The following is a 21,080-nucleotide window of genomic DNA, read 5'->3' as shown; positions in this document are numbered from 1 at the left end:
TGGGTACATGTAGTTGGTGAGTACTGCAAGGCTCCACCAGATGTGTCCAGGCACCGGAACCGTGATTTGAGCAGTCCAAACACACACTCTATTACATTACGTGCTTGTGCCTCATTATGGCATTCCTGTTCAGGTGTGTGTGTGTTTCTGATGGGTGTCAACAGCCACGGCTCCAGTGCATAGCCAGCATCACCCACTAGGTGACCATGTGGGATGTCCCCATTGGCAAATGTCTGGTACAGCTGCGTCAGATGCCAGATATGGGAATCATGGTAGCTTCCAGTGCAGCCTGCACACACATTCAGTATTATGCCCTGGGCATCACACACGACCTGGCAGTTGATGGAGGGGAAGCCCTTGCGGTTGAAGTAGACCCTACCCTGCTCGCCAGCTGGTGCTTTGATGTGTATGTGCGTGCAGTCTATTGCACCCACTACCTCAGGATATTCCGCTATTTGCTGGAAGAGATGCATATTGCTGGCCAATACCTCACAGGAAATGGGGAAATATACATGATCACTGACATGTGCTGACATGGCATCCAGGAACTGGTGTAGTACCCTGGATGCTGATGCCTGTGATATCCCCATCATATCACCAGTTGGTCTCTGGAAGTTACCTGTTGCTAATATTCTTAGGCCAATACATACCTTGGTTTCCACTGGGATGGGTTCCCCTCTGTTGGTTCTGTGTGTGAGGCGTGGCCTGCACAGCTCAACAATTTGCTGCAGGAGGTCTCTGTCTACTCTATAGCACTCCACTATCTCCAGCTCATGTAGCCCCTGGTAGATTACCCTGGGCCTGTACACTCTTCTCTGTCTCCTCACTGTGGGTTGCCCAGCAGTATTTCCAGTGTCACCACCCTCAGCATGTTGCATATGTTGCCTTATAACAGCAATGGCAGCCCCTAATATTTCTTTGTCTCAGTAAAGTTTTTTCAGTTTTCACTTCTATTAGCTTACTGCAGTGTCTCTTGTGAGAAACATAATGGACTGTTGTTTGTAGAGTTTTAAGTGCTAGGCTGGGCTGGGCTAGTGTATTGCTTGTGTAATTGCCTGATTCTGATTGTTTTCACCTGCTAGCTCTGCTAGTACTCCCTGGTAGCTTCCTACTATTTGTTGTGCTTCCTTTTTCCTTTCTGTTTCCTCGGGGGGCAGCGCCGCGCACACAAGCGCAAACACGCTCACAGCAGCTCACATGAGCGCACACATGCTTACACTGACTAAAACTTGCTTATTCGGGTTAAAACGCACGCGCACCAGTGCAAACGCACTTACAACTCTTTAAACAGCCTTATACATGCTTACTCCAGCTTAAACGCACCCACTCATGCTTACACGGGCGCACTCTATCATACTCGGATTTACAGGCATGCACACGCATGCATGCACGCTCAGCAAGAAACTTTGGTGTTATCCATGGTATACACCTTCCATTTCTTGGTTTTCCCTGGCCTACCTGTTGACACACCTCTTTCCAAGATGTCTAAATGACAGTGGACACATGCCACTCTGCTCCAATGAGCTTCACTTCTTTCATACATTCCCCCCTCGTGATGTCACCTATCTTCTACTCTGTTACTCCCCATATCCTACTCCTACACTCCACTGACTGTGCTCATTTGCTATGTAAAATAGCGATTCACTATCCTAACACTCATTTACATAGGATTGCCTACTAATGCTTGGTTACATGTCTTAGACTGAGCTTCCCCCCCTTAGCAACCTCTACTCGGTGGCCATGTTGTCTTCAGCCTGCCATTCCCTTGCATTGTACATTACCACTTTCAATAAAATCCACATTTGTGGGTTTTAATTTGTAGTATTCTGGTTTTTAGAGTGCAGCCCGTTTGCGTGGCGCTGAACTACGCTTAAACATCAGAAATCAGCGAAAAAAATATCATTTTTATTTTAATTTTGCATCAGGGGCATGCTTCCTGCACTAGATGCAACCTTTATTTGGAGCTGTCATGGCTCCATTTTGCTATTTGCAGAACGGTACTCAGTTGTCAACTGAGTACATTTCTTCAAATAACACTGCTCTTACTTGGACAGGGTCGGGTTTCCTGAATCGCAAATCTACCTCATTTGCATGCCTTTCACCTGCAATTGAGGTGATTTGCATGTCCCAGCCCTGTCCATGTAAGAGCCATTTTAGGAGCTCTCTTACACATCCCTACAGGCTGTTCCTGGATCGCTCGTCGGACATGATGGCTGCATGGAGTCTTACTTTACTCTTAGACTCCGTGCAAGCCATCGTGAATCCGGCCCACTGTGTTACTTCCATTTTCAATACAATGTATTCCATATTTTTTAATGTCATTGATTGTAATAGGTGTTACAGGTTTACAGAGATGTATTGTCAATCTGATAAGATGTGTATTCCTCATTTGCTGTTATATAGTTTTTCAGTGTCAACAGTTCTGAAGATGTGGATTGTTCAGTGGGTGTTGTGCTGCTTTTTGGTTTTGAAACCTGAGAAGAAGTTGGCTGGGTATTGCTGTTCTGTTTTTCTATGGGGAAAGTTGTTGGCGATGGCTTTTAACAGTTCTACAAAGCAGTCTTTTGAATATGCCTGTTGTGTTTCGTGCCACATATATTCAACAAGATACGATTGTAGATGGTGATGTGCAGAGCCCCGCTTTTTCTTGTTTCTCCATTTTATGGAGCCCCACATTCTTTCTACATTGGAGCATCTGCTCCAAGCTCCTCACCTTACCCATAATCCCTTACCTCTCCTATTCTAATGCCATACGAGTGGTCTCTGAAACAGTCAGTAGTGGAGGAGATCTTCCTAGCGTGGGGTCACCCTTGCTGCAATCTCTTTGCAACTCCTTCCAACATGAAGTGCAGCGAGTTCTTCACTCTGATCCCCTTCCCAGGGGACTCCTCCAGAGAGGCTCTAGTCCATGCTTGGCCTCCCAGGTTACTGTATGCCTATCCCCCGCTACCTCTCATTTCAAAGTTTCTTCAGAAAGCTTACGGACTGAGGTGCAATGTGATCCTCATTGCCTTATTCTGGCCTTGACAAGTGTGGTTCCACTTCCTCTGGTCTCATGCTCTAACTCCTCCATGGATTCTGGATCCCTGCCCGGATCTCATATCCCATTCCTCGGGCATCAGTCTGCCCGACCTGGACAGCCTCAAGCTGACAGCTTGGTTGCTCCAGTTCCCCTGATCTCTAGGACTCCCAGTTTATCATCTTCAATAAAGAGTATTCTGGTTGCATCCCTCAAAGCTTCCACTAGAAAGGTTTATCACAGCAAATGGAAACACTTCTCTAGTTGGGCTTCTCAAGGAAACATAGATCCATTTACTGCCCCGGTTCCTGCAGTGTTGGAGTTTTTGTCATATATTTTTCAACAAGGTGCTAGTTCTTCCATAGTGAAAGTACAACTGGCAGCCATATCTAATTTTCATATCGGTGAAATTTTGAATGCTCTGGCCTCCTTGAGATTGTGCAAGTCCTTTCTAAAAGGTACTTTTCTCTTTTGTCCCCTAGTTAAGAATTCTGTCCCTCCTTGGGACCTTACTCTAGTTCTGCAGGAATTGGTGGCACCCCCTTTTTAACCAGCAGCGTCAGTAGACTTCAAATTTCTGTCCTGGAAGACAGCCTTTTTAGTGGTCATTACTTTGGCTAAAAGGGTTTATGAGATCCAAGCTTTGTCTGCTGTGCCCCCCTACTTGATCTTTCATAAAGACAGGGCTTCGCTTCACACAAATCCTTCTTTCTTACCAAAAGTGGCTTCTGAAAATAATATTAACCAGATGATTAATCTGCCTGTGTTCTTTCCAAATTTCCAGAACAAGGGTGAATATAAGCTGCACTTGCCAGATGTTCATAGACAGCTTCATTTCAATCTACATAGGACTAAACAATTTCGTAAGTCTGATCAATTATTCATGTCCTTTTCTAGACCCTTTTTGGGCAAGGCCATTTCCAAGGTCTCCTTAGCCAGGTGGATTACACAATGTATACTCCAAGTCTATAGGGGTAATGGCCTATCCCCACCTGGTCCTATTAAAGCTCATTCCACCAGATCTATGGCAACTTCTGCTGCTTTTTGGTTGAGGGTTTCTCTGGATGATATCTGTGCAGCAGTGACCTGGGCAAGATCACATACATTTATCTCTCATTATAGGTTGGATTTGATCTCTAGAGGGAGAGCATCCTGTGGCTCTGCGGTGCTCAGGAATATCCTTCCATGAGGGCCCCCCAGGAGTTTTGGTAGCCGGGGACTCTGTCCCACAGGTTGCAGATAAATGAAGTTAACTACTTCAGATAAAGAAGTTATGTACTCACCATAACGTTTCACCTGAGTAGTTATACTTCATTTTCTGCAACCGTCCCTCCCTCCTTCCCCTGGACCTGTTCTAGGTTAATGTTATCGAGTTGCTAATAGCTTGGTTAATGGCAAACTCAATATGAGTGAAGGTAGGAGAGGTGAGGGATTATGGGTAAGGGGAGGAGCTTGGAGCTTGGAGCAGATGCTTGATAAAATGTTGCCGGCTCGGATCTGATATGAATGGACGTGTTAGAAATGGATTTCAGAGTTGACATTTTCACCGAGAACAGTTGCTTGTCCTCTGGCAACAAGGACTTTGGGGTCGACACAGCCTCCTCTTACACAAATGCTTACGGGGGGCCTCCTCAGTTGGATTCTCTGAAGAGGGCTCGTAAGTCATGGGGGTTCCATGATGGGATCCACCTGTGGGTCCTCTGGCAGGAGCTGTCCCTGGGACAAAGATGGGAGTCATGACTAAATCCAAGGCAGCCTGGGCAGAGTCCAAGGCAATGGACTGGGGTCTCAATCCCTGGGAGAGAACCCTCTCCACCACGTCAAAGGCCAAAAGAGAGTGCACCTCCTTGGCAACCAACAAAGAAGTTCTCCCTGTCTCCATCATGAGGATCGGGGCCGAGGCCAAGGTAGCCAGGGTTCCGAAGGAATGGCTCAGATCTGACAAAGTCAAAGCTGAAGACATCTCCATTCCCTCAGATCCGGCTCACTGTTTTGGCCCTAAGAGTTGCTCGGATCTGTACAAGTTTGATCCGACGAACTCAAGGCAATGGCCGGTGTCGAGGTTGGAGGAACCGTGGGTGCCGAACCCCCAGCTTCGAGAATCCTCAGATCCATAAACCCCAAGACCGATAGTTGGATCGGGGAAGGAGAGATAGGATGGAAGAAGGGCATAGAGGTCCCCTCTCTGGCCAGAGAGGGGCCTGGCAATACTCCCATTTGGATTTGGGTCCGAATGAATCTCCGCACCATCCTGTCCACGTCAAGCTCCGATAGACTCCGAGTTGACCACGAAGAGGTGACCGACTCAAATCTGGCCCTGTGAGATGACATCGAAGAAGGCCTCCAATTCAAGGGCTCTGTTGGCTCCGGGGAAAACCTCGGGGAATGGAGCCAAGGAGAAGTGGTCCAATCAACTTTCACAGGTGGACTGGGAAAAGAGTCCTGCTCGGGAGATTGCTTGCGGTGCCTCTCTACCCTTTTCTCTCTCTCTTTTCTATCCTTATCTGTAGCTTTTGTCCCCACCTCAGCAGGATTAGAGGGAGGTTGAGTCCAAGCCTGGGGAGGGGGTTGGTTGGCTACAGGAGCCAATGTCGAGGCAGTCATCTCTAAGGCAGAAACTGGTAGCAGGCCCTTGGCTACCAGTTTTGCCTTCCTCTTTTTAAGGGCTCTGTGATTGAACCCTGCACACACAGCACATGGCAAACTAAGATGGGGAATGCCAAGGCAAATAACACACAGATTGTGACCATCAGCTGGTGGAAGCTTGTGGCCACACTCTGTGCATTTCTTAAACATTGGTTTAGGCTGGTCAGCCTTAACACACTCCACTTAGCCAAACACAAAACTAGACACACACACACACACACACACACACACACACACACACACACACACACACACACACACACACACACACACACACACACACACACACACACACACACACACACACACACACACACACACACACACACACACACAGACACACAGGGTTTGGCTAGGCCTACTCTATTTCAAAACACAAACTTTCTAACTATTTATTTATTTATTTCTTTTTAACAAAAAACTACTTTCACACACTAACTTAAGAATCAAAAGTTCCACTTACTATGCCCACCTTGGAGCTATAGAGACCACAATGCTTCTTGTTGTTGTTTAGTTTGATACGCTTTCCAGGAGTCTGAATAAATAATGCTGCCTTCTTTGATGTACTCCCTTATTTTGTACTTGTACTACAAATGTTTCTTTTGTTTCTCTACAAACCCCTCCAAACATCCACTGCTGAGGGAAGATTCGACCACTGTTATTTTTCCGACCAGTAAATAAACTCTCATCAATTTCCACTACATGCCCTGGCCCTCCGATTTGTTTTTTTCTTCTTGTTTTTCCAACTCCATAGTACAGACATCCCTTAAATAATTACTCCAGTTGATAACAGTGTTGTCAGACATATCCAGTTCTTCATGACAGAAATTAATGCTTGTTAACTGTTTACTCCAACAGTACATGAAACAAACAGCAGTTGTAAAAGATAGTCTACTTCCTTTAAAAAAGTTACCTTGCCGAACTCCTACATGCTGGTAGCATTTGGCAGAGTTGCATTTCCAAAAGACTTGTTTTCCATAGTATAAATTCATGTTGTGTCCAGAACTACATTCCTTAAAACTTGCTATAATTCCGTACTGTTGTAACAGTTGAATTGCCTCCTTATCTGTCTTTGGTAAATCCCACAATCTCATTTTTACTGACCAATAATTAAAGCACTCTACTGACAACAGTGTAAATGCCTGTATTCCTTTCAAGAACCTTCACTACAGCTTTGACAACAATTCATTAGCATGAGAAAAGGAGCACGAGAAAAGGAACACGTATGAAGTAATATGGGAGATGCTGAGTTAACATGTCATGCTGCCGGTAAAATGGGAAACCTATTTTAAACACTTGTTTTATCAGCGGTTTCATTGGTAAACATTCATAAAACTAGAAAATATATTACAAAACAAGTTATTTAGCTTTACAAGACTTTATTACGAATTGTTAATGTAAACAGAAGCAACCAGCATTGCCACAAAAATCTGGTTGCGATAACAAGTAAGTATCCAGAAAGGAAAGAAATTTGAGTTCAGGAATAGAGATGTTTTTAGAATTGCCTGGCAGAACCAATTTAACTGAACAGCATAAATAAGCCATGCCTGGTGAGAAAACATATTCAAAATTGTACCAAATATAAGAATCCAAATTCAAAACTGGTAAAGGAAAGATAAGGAAATGCTAAAACTTTGAAACCTAGAATAATCATAAAGTGAGCATACTATTGCCATTATTCTTGTCACTAAGCTCAATGTATGTATAAGGATTTGCAATGACTGCATAAAATTAAATAGCCCATCTTTGTTTTGTTTATATCTCATACCCAGAGAGGAAGAACTGACTGAACAGATTGCACAAGGCTAGGTCTCTGTATACTTTGGATCTCTACAAACACTACTGCCAACAATAGCTCAAGAATCAAGGAAAACTAATGAATTTTTCAGAACAGATGTATTGTATCATTACACTTTCAGAGATTATTACTAGACTAATAACCTAGGGGGTCTTTCTAAGCCTAACCAAGTTTTCCTGAAAGACTAATCATGCCCTGTTTCTGAATAGGACTTTGAGGGCTAGGAATTTGTAAGCTACATCTGTCCATAACAGACATGAGTGGATAGGGCTGTTGTAAATTTCCTACTCCCCAAAGTGTTTTTAGCTGGATTTGAACCCTTAATCAGCTGTGTTCATTATCTAAACTTACGGCACATACACCTATACACCTTCTGCCGCAAAGACAGGCATTTGGCAGGTGAATTTTCTGGCCCACTTTTTGCTTCTTATTTCAGAGGATAATGTAGGAATGTGTACTGAACATTGGAAACATCATCTTCCCCATGTTCAAGCTTTTACAGATTCCCTACAACAAGCTGGGGTAAATTTTACACAGATAAGCACACATTATGTATGGTAGAAGCCCACTTTTCAGGCTAAGTAATACGCTGAGGGTAGTAAAACTACATGCTGAGAAAATGAAAGCAGTAAGAAACAGGTTAAGGCTTTTTAAGGCTTTGTTAACTATTGTTGTAAACGAACTCCTAATTTGGATAATTATTGCTTGCCCTCTGAGTAAGCTGACAAAACCTGATCAAAGGTAAGGCTCCATTAAAAGCAGAGTGGACATTTGAATCAGAACATGCCTTCAGACAACTAAGAGATGTGCTATGTTCAGAACCAATTAGTAGCTGCAGGCATTGAGAAGCAATTTTTAGTGTGCAAGGCTGCCCTCTGAGATAGACATATGTGTACCCTTGATAAGCTTGATAGTCTTGATAAGCAGCTCATCAGTTTTATAAGTAGAAATGTTTAGAGATGACATTCAGCTACATATGGAGAATATCTTTCTATAAAATGGACCCCTACCATATTCTAGTACTACCTGTTAGTTACAGAATTTGCATTAATATTGACTATGGACAATGTCAGTCTAAAATGTCTGTAGATTAAAATGACTGCAAGCCAAATTGTCCAGATGGGTGTTGACTCTCCTGATTTATGATATTAATATCCAACATCATCTAGGCCAGAGTCACTTGAATGTATATGGGTTGCCTGAAGCTTAAATCCTATCTGCTGATGCTACAGCTTGTGGTTTTATGGTGAGGGGTGATCAGGTAAAAGTGACCACTGAACTGGGAAAACTCTGCTCTTTGTAGGGTAGCGTCTGCTATTACCAGTGCGTGTCATGGAAAAGAAGTAGAGAGCAGGCATGTTAAAAAGAGAGAGAGAGAGAGCAAGTCTCCATGACAACTAACAGCGAGTACCTCTTGTAGTATATTCAGGCAACTAGACAAGAAAGAATCAAATTCTTGTCCTCCTGCTTCAGAAAGGGTCCTGTTAAAGATTCTCTAGGGAGCTAAGTGTAAAGGAAGGAGACAGTCTGAAATATATATTCACGTTGGACTAAAGTTATGACAAGGCAGACAATGTGCCTAAAGCCTGGGAGACTAAGGAGAAAGAAGTTCCCACTGTGTGTTCTGAAGGGAAAAATATGTGTCCACTGTGTGTTCTGAAGGGAGAGAGATGTGTCATTTGCAGTGAATACTGTAAATATTCTGAAAATCTGCTTTTTGTCACATATGGTTATATTACAATGCAGAGAGAGAGAAAGAAAGCTGCCAGCCTGTAGATTACCTACCAAATAATGTACTGTTTATGAGATTGTTACAAGTAAAAATGAACAGGCAAAGACTGTAGTTTGCATTAGCAACTGTCATTTGTTCTTTGGCTATAAAAGTAAACCAAGCATACCTCTCAAATTCTTTGCATTAAGAAATCAGGGCAAAGCCTAATATAATGGGAGGTCAAAGGCCCAACAACAGAGACATATTTTAAATGTTTTTCTTATAAAGAAAGTAGCTAGAGTAACAGGTTTTGTGTTAGCATATATTTTCTGAAATATATGAAGCTTGAAATACAAGTGCTTTATTATTTACTGACTTCAGTCCTCAGTGATTTATCAGAAAACCACACATTTTATCAGGAACAGACCAAAATATGAGGCTAACATCTGCAATTCTGTGCAAATCTGGACAGTTGCGAGGTAAGCTTTTGTAAACATCCATTTGTTTGTGTTGCATAGTGGTGCAGTGATTAGTGTAGTTGCCTCACAGCAAGAGCTTCCCTGGTTTGACTCTTGTGTGGGATGCTTTCTGTGTGGAGTCTGCATGTTCTCCCTGTGCTCATGTAGGTTTCCTCCCACATTCTAAAGATATGTAGTAGGTGGACTAGACTAGACATTCTAAATTTCCCTGAGTGTGTGGTACAGATGAACTACTCTGGGTGGGCTAGCCACCTGGTGGTGTAAACCTTAGCTCTAGATAATTGTCACTGTTGAAGTGGCACCCTGCCACCATTGGGAAAAAGGGATTGAGGATAGATGGATTTGTTTGTGTCGATCATTAAAAGTGCATCCATGTTTGCTTAAGAAAGTACATTTTATTTTTTTTTTTTGCTATTATAAATACCTAGCTACTTGCAGAACATAGGCCTCGTGTTTTTAATGTTTAAGGGAATAAACTACTGGTTTAATTCTAGTTAACTGTCACTACACAAGCACATGTGCACACACACACACACACACACACACACACACACACACACACACACACACACACACACACACACACACACACACACACACACACACACACACACACACACACACACACACACACACACACACACACACACACACAAAATGGTTGATGTGTATTCTGCCAAATATACTGCTTGCAGACGTATTTATAGTGTGGAAATTTGATGAAAGCACTCATTATTATGTGTGGGAGTGAAATGAAAGAAGCGTAATTGAATTTTGCTTCTTCTAAAGGTATGTGTTTGTGGTTATAATAATTGAGAGTGCACGTTAATACTAAAAATTTGAATATATCAAAAATTTCAGCATTAGAGATAAGATTGTGTATGTTTGGGGGGTGTTAGAGTAAAAACTGGGGAAGGGGACAGATTTTCTGTTTTGTCTGTTGTTGTATGTGAAGTATGTTGGTGTATCTTACTGTTAGAGAAAGGATTTTTTTTAGTAAGGTAATATGTAGGATTAGAGGCAGAGATAGAGTTAAGGTTATGCATGGGGGCTTCTCCTTCTACACAAGACATAAGTCACAAATCTAAAGGTACTGTATGTCACCCAGTCATTTTGTCAAGGCAGCTTCTGATGAAACATATAGCAGCAACTATGACAACAATTGAAGACAGGGCCACAGAGCTTGAGATACTGAAGTCAGAGAGCTGAACATCTGTGCATGTGTGGGATTATAGAGAGGTTAAAGATCTTTTTTCTGTTAGTGCAGAAGATTTATCCAGAAGTTTACACCGAGTAACTGAATCATTACAGGAATTGTTTCTGTCTTGGGTAACATTTGAGGGAGGACTGTACCGTACAAATAACCATGTTAGACTATGAGTGGTGACAGCTTAATTTAAAAAGAGATTGTGAGTAGCTGGAACAATGGTAAATAGGAGGAGTCAGTTAGAGATATGGTGCAGGAATGGTTGTAAAGGTCAGGGAGATTTTGTCAGATGAGGTTAGAAAAGGATAACAGATAGTGGATGACATGCAGTGAAATATATGAAATGGAAAGTAAAACGAGAAGAGAAGGAAGCTGAAGAGGGTTGTGGTAGACTAAAACTTGAAAGTGAGAGCTGGCTTAGGCATTTAAGATGGTTAAGAAGAATGTGCTCACTGATTCCTGTGATTGGGGAAGAGGGTACTGAATCCTCAAGGGAGAAATGCAGTGTAGAGAGGCATATGTTGTGAGACTGGACAGAGTGAGTTAAAGTGTATAGAACTTTAAAGCAGGTGTGTGAGTGTAAATGAGAAACAAGGATGGAAGCTACACAGGTGCAAGCCATTACAACCTACTGAATGTCAAACAATGCAGGAATGGGATGGGAGGGCAAATGCGTTTTGTTACTGATGAAATGTTTCTATCTATAAATACCTAGCTAATGTTGCTTAAATTGGACTGTTTTCTGTTTCTCATAGTGACACAGTAATTTGGATACTGACAGTCTGTTCTTTTGGTGTGTAATTATATTTAATGCTCTTTATTTGAGGTTCATCTAACACTCAGTGGTACCAGATAACTGAAGAAGAATGAAATGGAATAATATTAAGATACTGTAGCTCTGTATCAGATGATATTGCTGCAAGTCCACTCTTGCAACTATAGTGGTAGATTGTTATTGCTGTCTATTGCACTGTAATGTATAATATTCAACAATAAAGATTAGCAAAAGGATGAAACAGAAGTAGAATGTGTGGAATGCATTGAAAATGTCAGTTAATGGAATGGTGTCAAAACTCCAGCATTTTCAAAACTGTGTACAAATTTCTCTGTTTCTTCACATAGTAGATTATGTTAGGTAGAGTGATTGTTGCAGATAAACCTTCTAAATATAGAATTTCATAAGGTTTTGCTGTTTGCATAAAACACAGTTTGAGGTTTTTGTTGATTACTGTTCCTGTTGCTATGTGTCCCTTAATCCATATTGGCCCAATTGTATCTTCTTCTTCCCTCAACCACAGGCATTGAGAAGATAATTGTAAAAGTCCCAGACTACAAGCACCCTTTGTCATTGTATCACATGCACTTGCAAAATGAAACCAGTTATAGCAGCCCAGTAAAGAGATCATTCATCCCCCACCCCAACGACCCACACATTGCTTCCTGCCTTAACACCCAGTCAAGCAGAAAACCAAGAATGCATTGTCACAGGATAGGTAAGTCAGCACTACTAGCTCAGTCCCATCCTCCCCAGCTCACTTAACCACATAGGTTGTTACTCAACCATGTATAGTTTAGGTCACTGTGAGAGCTTTAGTCCTCTAATCCATGAAGCTGTCTACTGTTACACATATTTTATAAATGAAACATTACTTCAATTAATCTGTTTTAGTAGGTCATGGGTTTCTTTTATAGTGATTCAAAATGTAACCCCTATTCTTACAGTAGATAAAAGCTGCACTGATCTGCACTTGCCTTACTCAGTTATCTCCTGTTTCATAATAATTTTAAATGGAAATAGTGAGATTTTGCTAGTATTTCATTTTCTATTACAGGTACATTGCTCACATAAGTAAATGCCTAGCACTGAAGTTGTCCAAGCTCTGTTTTCTTTTGTTCTTTCATAACACAATTAATTTAACATTTTACCACTTTTTGTCTTTTTCTTTTGCTAGACTTCAATTATATTTACCACAGTTTCTGGCACCATAATATAATTCTAACATTTTAGCTGCTTGCTGTTTGAATCTGATTCTTTCCATCGTTTTCTTATTAGTTCCTATACCCATCAAGTTTACTTTATTGAAAGCAATTCCCAAATGTCCAACAGCATACAACAGCCAACCTAATGACATTTTCACTGCCTACACATTGCTGTTAATACTCCAATCATCTGCACCTGCAATTATTCTGACAAATCTTAGTTCTTTATGAATTATTAACATAACTTGTTCCTCTAATGTCTACCATGCAAATTAATATCGACTTAACATATGAAGCAAACAGGGCTGAGCTCAAGTGTTTATTACAAATGTATATTCTAACCTCATTTTTCAGCTGCCCATTTCACATTACATACAGTCTGCAGATTTATGTGGTTTATTGGTTTTTCAAATATTTGTTAAAAATCCTGTGCATGTAATTGCATCCATGTTTTTCTGTGGTTTACTGTATCAACCACACTGCTTTTGAGATAGTTTCATAAAGCTAATGCTGAGTGCAGCAGAACACACATCCATCAGCTTGATAATGAACTAAAAGCTGAGCTGCCCCTTACATGAGGGTAGGGCAGCAATCAATAACTATGTGTAGATGAAGTCTAGATTCTAACATCAGTCAGTCAGCATGAAAAAACATGTACAGGCAATGAAAACAGAGGTTGTTATATTCAAACCTTCCAAGCCTGCTAGCTAACAATTGTTATCAAGATATACAAGTATTGTTTATGTGTGTATGTATATATATATATATATATATATATATATATATATATATATATATATATATATATATATATATACACACACACACACACACACACATATATATATATATATATATATATATATATATATATATATACAGAAAGTAATTAAAATCAACTCCAATATGAACACAAAGAGGCTGCTTTGGCTTGCAAAGAACACTGGACAATTTCAGCCTTCACTGTCCCTCTTTATTAGAACAAATATTAAGCACTTTTTTCCTATAACCTAGGACTTCTTCAGAATATAAAATCTTACTCCTTCCACAAAGTTTTTATATACACACACAACCAATTACAACAGAGCTCATAGGTAAAAAAAAGTCTGAAGAAAATTTAAAATAGATAAGCTGCCTAAGTTTGAAGAAAACCCAAAAGGGTTTAAATCTAAGATCTACAGAAAAGATTACTTTTAGTAATGCCTATCTAGACTATTCAATTTGTCATCCCATGGGGCAGAAGCGGAGCATTTTTAAAGGACAGTGCATCCGTGCAGCACGTATGACGTCCGACTATCATAAAATGGTGCAGGAGTTAAAAAACATTAGTGAGATGTTTAGAAGATGGGGTTACCCCTATAGACTCACAAGTGATATTAGTAGTTATGTCCAGAAAGAATGGGGCAAAAAATATGTACCCTTATTAGGTGTTACAAATTTCAACCCCCCCTAGTGGATTGATTACGAGTGAACCCATTAAGAATTACAAAAGAGCATGTATAGTACAGTATAGTAAACTGAGTAAAGACGTACAAGAAATTATAGGTAAGAATTGGAATATTTTGAGAAGTGACACTATGGTAGTGGAGAAACAAGGGGAAAAGCCATTATTTATATTTAAGACAGGTTGGAATTTAAAAAACAAATTTGAAGGTGGGCTTACAGTCAACAATGAGAAGGGTGCGGTAGGAGGTACTAGTAAGTGTGGAAAATGTAACCAATGCTTTGCTATACTGGAAGACAGGGTCTTAACATTGGGGGACGTTAACCAAACTGAGATTCAATTTAAGAAGGGTAACTGTCGCACCCAACATGTGATATATCTGTCTAAATGCATCAGATGTCCTTGTTACTATGTGGGAAAAACTGACAGATGTTTAAGAAATTGGATTTATTATCACCTTTACTGCATAAGTAAGAAAGACAGAAAAAATGCACTGTATAGACATTTAGTTGGAAGCCCAAGTTGTGATAGTTTTATGTTTGCCATTTTAGAGCAAGTAAAATCAAACCCTAGGGGTGGAAACATAAAGGTAACACTGGGTAAGAAGGAGATAAAATGGCAGATATTGTTAAATGCAACTGTTTATCCTGGTATTAATGAAAGCATTTCCATTAAACCAGTATTAGAAGCAAAAATAATGAGTGAGAAAGTATTTACGTTAGATGCATATTTTATGAGTAAGGGATTTTATTGGATTTTAGCAGTATTGTATAAGGAAAAATGTATATATAAGTTATCATTGTACTGAGCACATCAAATGACAATTGACTACAATTGATTGGAGAAATTTATATATTTAAATCCAGCTTTTTTTATTGTAGAGTGTTCTGAGGAAGTCTACTATCTGTAGATGAAAGTGCTTAACCAGTTCTTACTATTACTGTGGAATAAAGGCTTTTTTATGGTAGCTGATAGTTTCATGACATTTGTGGAACCTTGATCTTGTTTACAGCGAAGGTCATGTTTTAACTGTGGCTTTATAAGTTGTTGAGCTGCTAGATATTTTTTAAAGTTGGTAAGGGCAGTCTGGGTCTTTTCTTGAAGTGTCTCAATTGTTGGCGCAGAGCAGGTAAGCGAGGAGTCATCTGCATATTGAATAATGTTGGCAGGACTAGTGGCTGTTGTAAGGTCATTGGAAAAGATTGTAAAGAGTAGCAGCCCTAGAATCAATCCTTGGGGGACTCCTACAGAGATGAGAAGGTGGAGGGAGAGTTTATTATCCCATAAGGCAGCTTGTTGCCTGTTTGAGAGGTAGCTATGGAACCACTTTAAGGCCTCAGGGCAAAGTTTGTAATTGGCAAGTTTGTTTAGGAGGATTTGATGTGAATTTAAGAAAGAATCATCTGATTAGAGTGATTCAGAATCTTTTTCAATAACTTTGTTTTGAGAAAATACTCTAAGATACAATTTTCTACAGAAGCATTTTGCATCCAAACTAAAATCTGCTAATGTAAGCATTCTTGTTGGCATGAATTTAATGCCTTTATACAATAATTTTCTAATACCATCACTAATGATTAAACCACACAAATTAATAATGTCCAAAGTGTCCTGCTTTTTAAAACACTTATTTAAACTGTCTTTAAATTGTTCTCATGATGCCACCATGAAATTCATTAAATCCTGGAGCAAATGGAAACTGCTCATCTTTCCCCTTCCAAGATTTCTCTGACCTCTCTGCTGTTAAATTGAAAATACGCACATTGTTCCGGCACTATGTTTTGTTTGCTATGTTACTGACTATTGCATTCCTGGATATCCTCAAACAATACACTTTATTTTACTCAACACCATATTTGAGGTTGAAACCAATGAATCTAGCAGTGTCTGAGATCTCCCACTTCTTTTTTCTGTCAAAAATTTCCTTCTTCACTTTCCACACATGAATCTTAATTTCTCTCATTTTATCAGAAAACTTTGACTCAGATGTTTCTTTCAACAAAGTGCCTTGTAATTGTAAAATACTTTGTTGTAATTTACTATATGATCTTAAATTTATTTTAATTAAGATTTTTAACTAGCTGAAGGTACATTGTGAAGAAACTTGTTTCCATTCCTGTAAAAGATCCAACTCATCTTCCCGTAAAGTCAAAAGTTGGCAGTGTATCCACTCATAACCCTCTAGGAGTAATGTTAAGGGTTAAATATGTTTCTAACAGTCTCGTATCATAGTATAATGTTACCTTTTTGGACATCAAATGCTCTAATTGTTCAAATTCAGTATAATAATTGCCATCATTCAGCGATGACCAGGGATCACTGGAAGCTAATTTTTCTTCTCTCTCTTTCAGTAAATCCATAAATAATACCTTTTCACATACTGCTTTCATCTATGGAACACCATAAATGGTGAAGGATCCCTCCAATGAAATGACAAAATGACCACAAAACCAAAATACTAAATAAATTATAAAAGATGGAAAAATAGGAGGCACAGCACTGAGAGATTCTAATACATTTCCAAAAACTGTCTAGTTTATACTTTAATAGTTCCAAATCTAATTATATCCTTATTAATAAGAAAAAAATGAATACATATATTCAGTTTTTAGGTAGATAATCTACTAATTTATTACATTTAGTAATTCATAGAATAAAAGCAGGCAGAGGCAAGGCTCCAGTTTCTTCAGCTGATTTATTACAAGATACACAAGCTCTTTCACTACAAGGCTTCTTCAGGTGTATAAAAAAACAGCACTCAACACACCCATTCTTATACTAAGCATTAGCTAGTCACATGATTAAAAAGAGAAAACTCTTAAAGGCACAAAGAACAATTGTATTCAGCCCACAGTAAAATGCATGGTAATATATATAAAACCTTCATTATAAAAAACACATTTCATAAAAGCAATATTACAAAAAAAAATGCATATTACAAATATATAAACCACATAACTGTAACAGATTCTACCTATGCAATGGTCTATTTTTCAGGATGGGTCTCAATGGTACATGGTCATTAAGACCATATTCTGTGTTAACTCTTAATCTCACAATCCATTTAGCCTCCAGGTTCTCAGTTTGAACTCTGGTGTCACCACCCCTCAAGTTCTCATAACATTTACCTAATACCATAAATGTAAAGGTGTGTTGATCATTCATTTCTTTAATGTGTTTTGCTAAAGCATCGAACACACTGCCCTTCTTAATATGGTATAGGTGTTCCCTGATCCTATCCCTTAATAGTCTATCGGTCTTTCCCACATAGAATTTACTGCATACTTTGCAAGTAGCAAGGTAAACCACATGTGAAGTATCACACCTTGCACTGGTTCTTAGTGTATAAATTACACCAGTGTCTGGATGTAGAAACTCCATATCTTGATTTATAAATTTACAGAACTGGCACCTAGTGCACGGTTTAGTCCCTGGTGTATCCTCAGTCCTGATTTGGTCTCTGGGATTGCAAAGTCGTCACCTTAGCAACTTCTTATTTTTAAAAGTAAACTGTGGATGTGTTCCTATCAGGTTGTTAACTTGTTTATCAGATGTCAAGATATTCCAATGCTTGCCTATGATGTCTGTGTAGTATCTTATATTTCTAGAATAGCTAAAACACATTTTTAGTGGTTGTGAAATTTGTTTCTGTTGACCCCAGTTGCATTTATCACTCTCTACCTGTTCAGAGAAATAGGGCCTGGCTCTACTGTGTCTAGAGTTTCTCACTGTCCTAATACTTTGATTGACAAGTTTCTGGTCATAGCCCCTCTCTGTTAGTTTTATGTTTATCTTGTCTAGTTGTGAATGGGTGTGTTGAGTGCTGTTTTTTATACACCTGAAGAAGCCTTGTGGTGAAAGCGCTTGTGTGTCTTGTAATAAATCAGCTGAAGAAACTGGAGCCTTGCCTCTGCCTGCTTTTATTCTTTGGATTTGTTTTGTGTTTTTGCAGAGGTATGGTTACTTTTGGAATTATATTTTGCTTTGCTGACATTTAGTAATTCATGTGCTCAGTAATACAGAATAAACTATAAATTACATCTATCAATAATAATCTCATTAACTAATTTAATTAATTCTTGAAGTAAAATTTACATTTAATTTGAAGATTGATTACAAATTATTAAAATGGCTTTATTTCCAAAGTTATTATACACAACTCAATCCCTTATACTACCATCTAATAAAAAACAAATAAAAACAATAAATAAGTTAATTATAAACTTTCTATGGTATCCAAACATATCTAAATTAAGTATAAACCATCACTTCAGACCTTGGAAATATGGGGATGTAAATTTTCCAAATATAGAAACTTATGCTAAAGCAGCAATTATTAATATGATTTTCAACTGGTTAGTTATCAGTTACATAGCTAACTGGAAAATATTACATTCTCAATTACTGAATGTTAAACTGAACACTTTAGACTGAATATATTCTAAATTATACAACCCGTTTTGTTTTTTCATTTGTAAGTATATTCAAGCCCCTACATGTTATTCATCTATTTCTGCTTATTTAAATTTAATCTTAAAATATTTTAAAAAATAATAACAAATAACTCACATTATAAATTTTGGTTTGAATCTCATTCCTTTTTTGTTAACAAAAATGTATTAATAAGTTAGCAGTTTGTATACTTAACTCATGAAAAAAAATCAACATTTTTATTATGTTTGTCAACATTTTGAAGGAGTTGCAGTTAAATCAGTTGAATTCATTTGTTTAGAATTTAATATCAATACAAGTTATGTAAATTATTTACAATTACTTTTAACATCAATTCAAATTAATTTCTCACACTTATCCAACTCTAGTTGTGTTGAATTTCTAGAATGGATACAACATTTATTAGAAATGAATTATAAATATCGAAAATTTGATAATTTATTCTCAAAAAATATATTTAATGATAGTTAAAGATAATTCTTACTTAAATAATTCCTTTTGGAACTTTTTCTCTAAAGACTATTTTGCAGTTTTCATTGAACAAAATAAAAAACAGCTTCTCTCCTTTATTAAAAACACATCTTGGACACTTTACTGGAGCTCATTACTTGGAAATTTTTGTTTAGAGCTTTTTTAACTCTGGTAAGGGTTGCTAAAATGTGAAAAGAAAGTGCCATCAAATGTTGGAGATGTAATAAACATATTAAGGCTAATTGTTCATATATGTTTTTTAATTGCTTTATGGTTCATACTTTCTGAATAAAAGTTTAAGACTTTTTTAAAGCTTTATGGAAAGATACATTCATCTTAAAAAATAAAATGATCTCTTTCATATACTGGAAACAGAAATACAAAAAAAAAACACATTTCTTATTTAACTTGAACTATACTCTCTGTGGCCAGAAGAACTGTCACATAAAACTGAAAAACTTCTTCAGAATCAAAAATTGAAGACTTTCTTAACATTTTAATGGACACAGCCATAGGATCATAGGACCATAGGAGATTACTAGGCTATCGGCCCAGAGGTCATTTCAAGCCTAGCCTTTTCATCCCAATGTAATACCATAGAAATGCTAGTCAATACCCAAGATTGCATTTAGTAATGACTGTTCATGTCCAGGAGGGTTGTAGGTGCCATACTAGGTAAGAATTTTTGGTACCTTATCTACTTGTCCAGGTTTCTCTTGAACACTGTCATAGAGGTGCTATGTTTCACATTAATTGGTAGCCTTTTCCAAAGATGCAGCAGTCACTGGGAAACAAATCTGTCCATTCAGCATGTCCTATTTAAATTGCAGCCAATATTTGGGTCTCTGGAATGGGCAACCCTACTCCCATTTGATTTACGGATATCCAGCAAGTTCATTAAGTTTGGGAATGAGATTGCTCTGTCACCCAGACATAAGTCTCCCCTAAGATGTCTATATGATATAGAGTATAATGGCAGGGACTTTAGTCAGTCTGAGTAAGGCACATGTGGGAGTCCCTTGATCTTCTTTGTTAGAAACCTCTGAGATCTCTCCATTTGCTACAGGTGCTATGCACAGTACATGCCAACTGGGGCATTATACTCAATTATGGGCCAGATTAGTGCCAAATATAGAGGGGTACAACCTCTTTCACTCTTGAGTTGATGCCTTTACTAATCAACTGTGCTACATAGAATGCCTTTCTTACTACAGTAGACACATCATGGTCAAAGGTAATGTTGCAATAAATGTCTGATCCTAGATCCCTTACCACTTTGTTGGTACTTAGGCTATTGATTTGATTGTGTGACAGGACATTGTGCCAAAGGGAATGATGATGCATTTCTTTGCATTCAGTTTGAGACAGTGACTATGGTATGTGTAAGACCCTCCAGGAGTATACTGACATCATTTGGGGATTCAATAATTGCACCTAGTTTGCAGTTGTCTGCAAACTTGGTCAGCCACAACCCCTTTTTTTGACTTGTATAGTATATTCCAAACAGCAGGGAGTCCAGGACTGACTCCTGTGGCACCCTGCTGATTACAGAGCTGCTGGTTGATGTGGAGACACCCACTTTGATAGTGTGTGTCTAGTTTGTAACCTGGTTAGCAACCCATCTTACAATAAAGGGGTTTAAACTCAGTTTGCTAAGTTTATCAGTAATGCCTGAGCATGGGATTGTGTTGAAAGCCTATCCTAAGTCACATTATGTTGTTTGCACAGATTCATCCCTGTCAATGACCCTGGTCAAATTTTCAAAGAAGTCCCCAGATTTAACAGGCAGGATCTGCTTTTGATGAAGACAAATTGGGTAGGATCCAGGGTTTGGAGGTCTATTATTAGGTCAATAATGCTATGTTCCATGGCT

Source organism: Protopterus annectens, chromosome 17.part0 (genome assembly GCF_019279795.1).
Source record: "Protopterus annectens isolate FY-2018-M chromosome 17.part0, PAN1.0, whole genome shotgun sequence".
In the NCBI taxonomy this organism is placed as follows: Eukaryota; Metazoa; Chordata; order Ceratodontiformes; family Protopteridae; genus Protopterus; species Protopterus annectens.
This window is presented reverse-complemented; position numbering follows the sequence as displayed.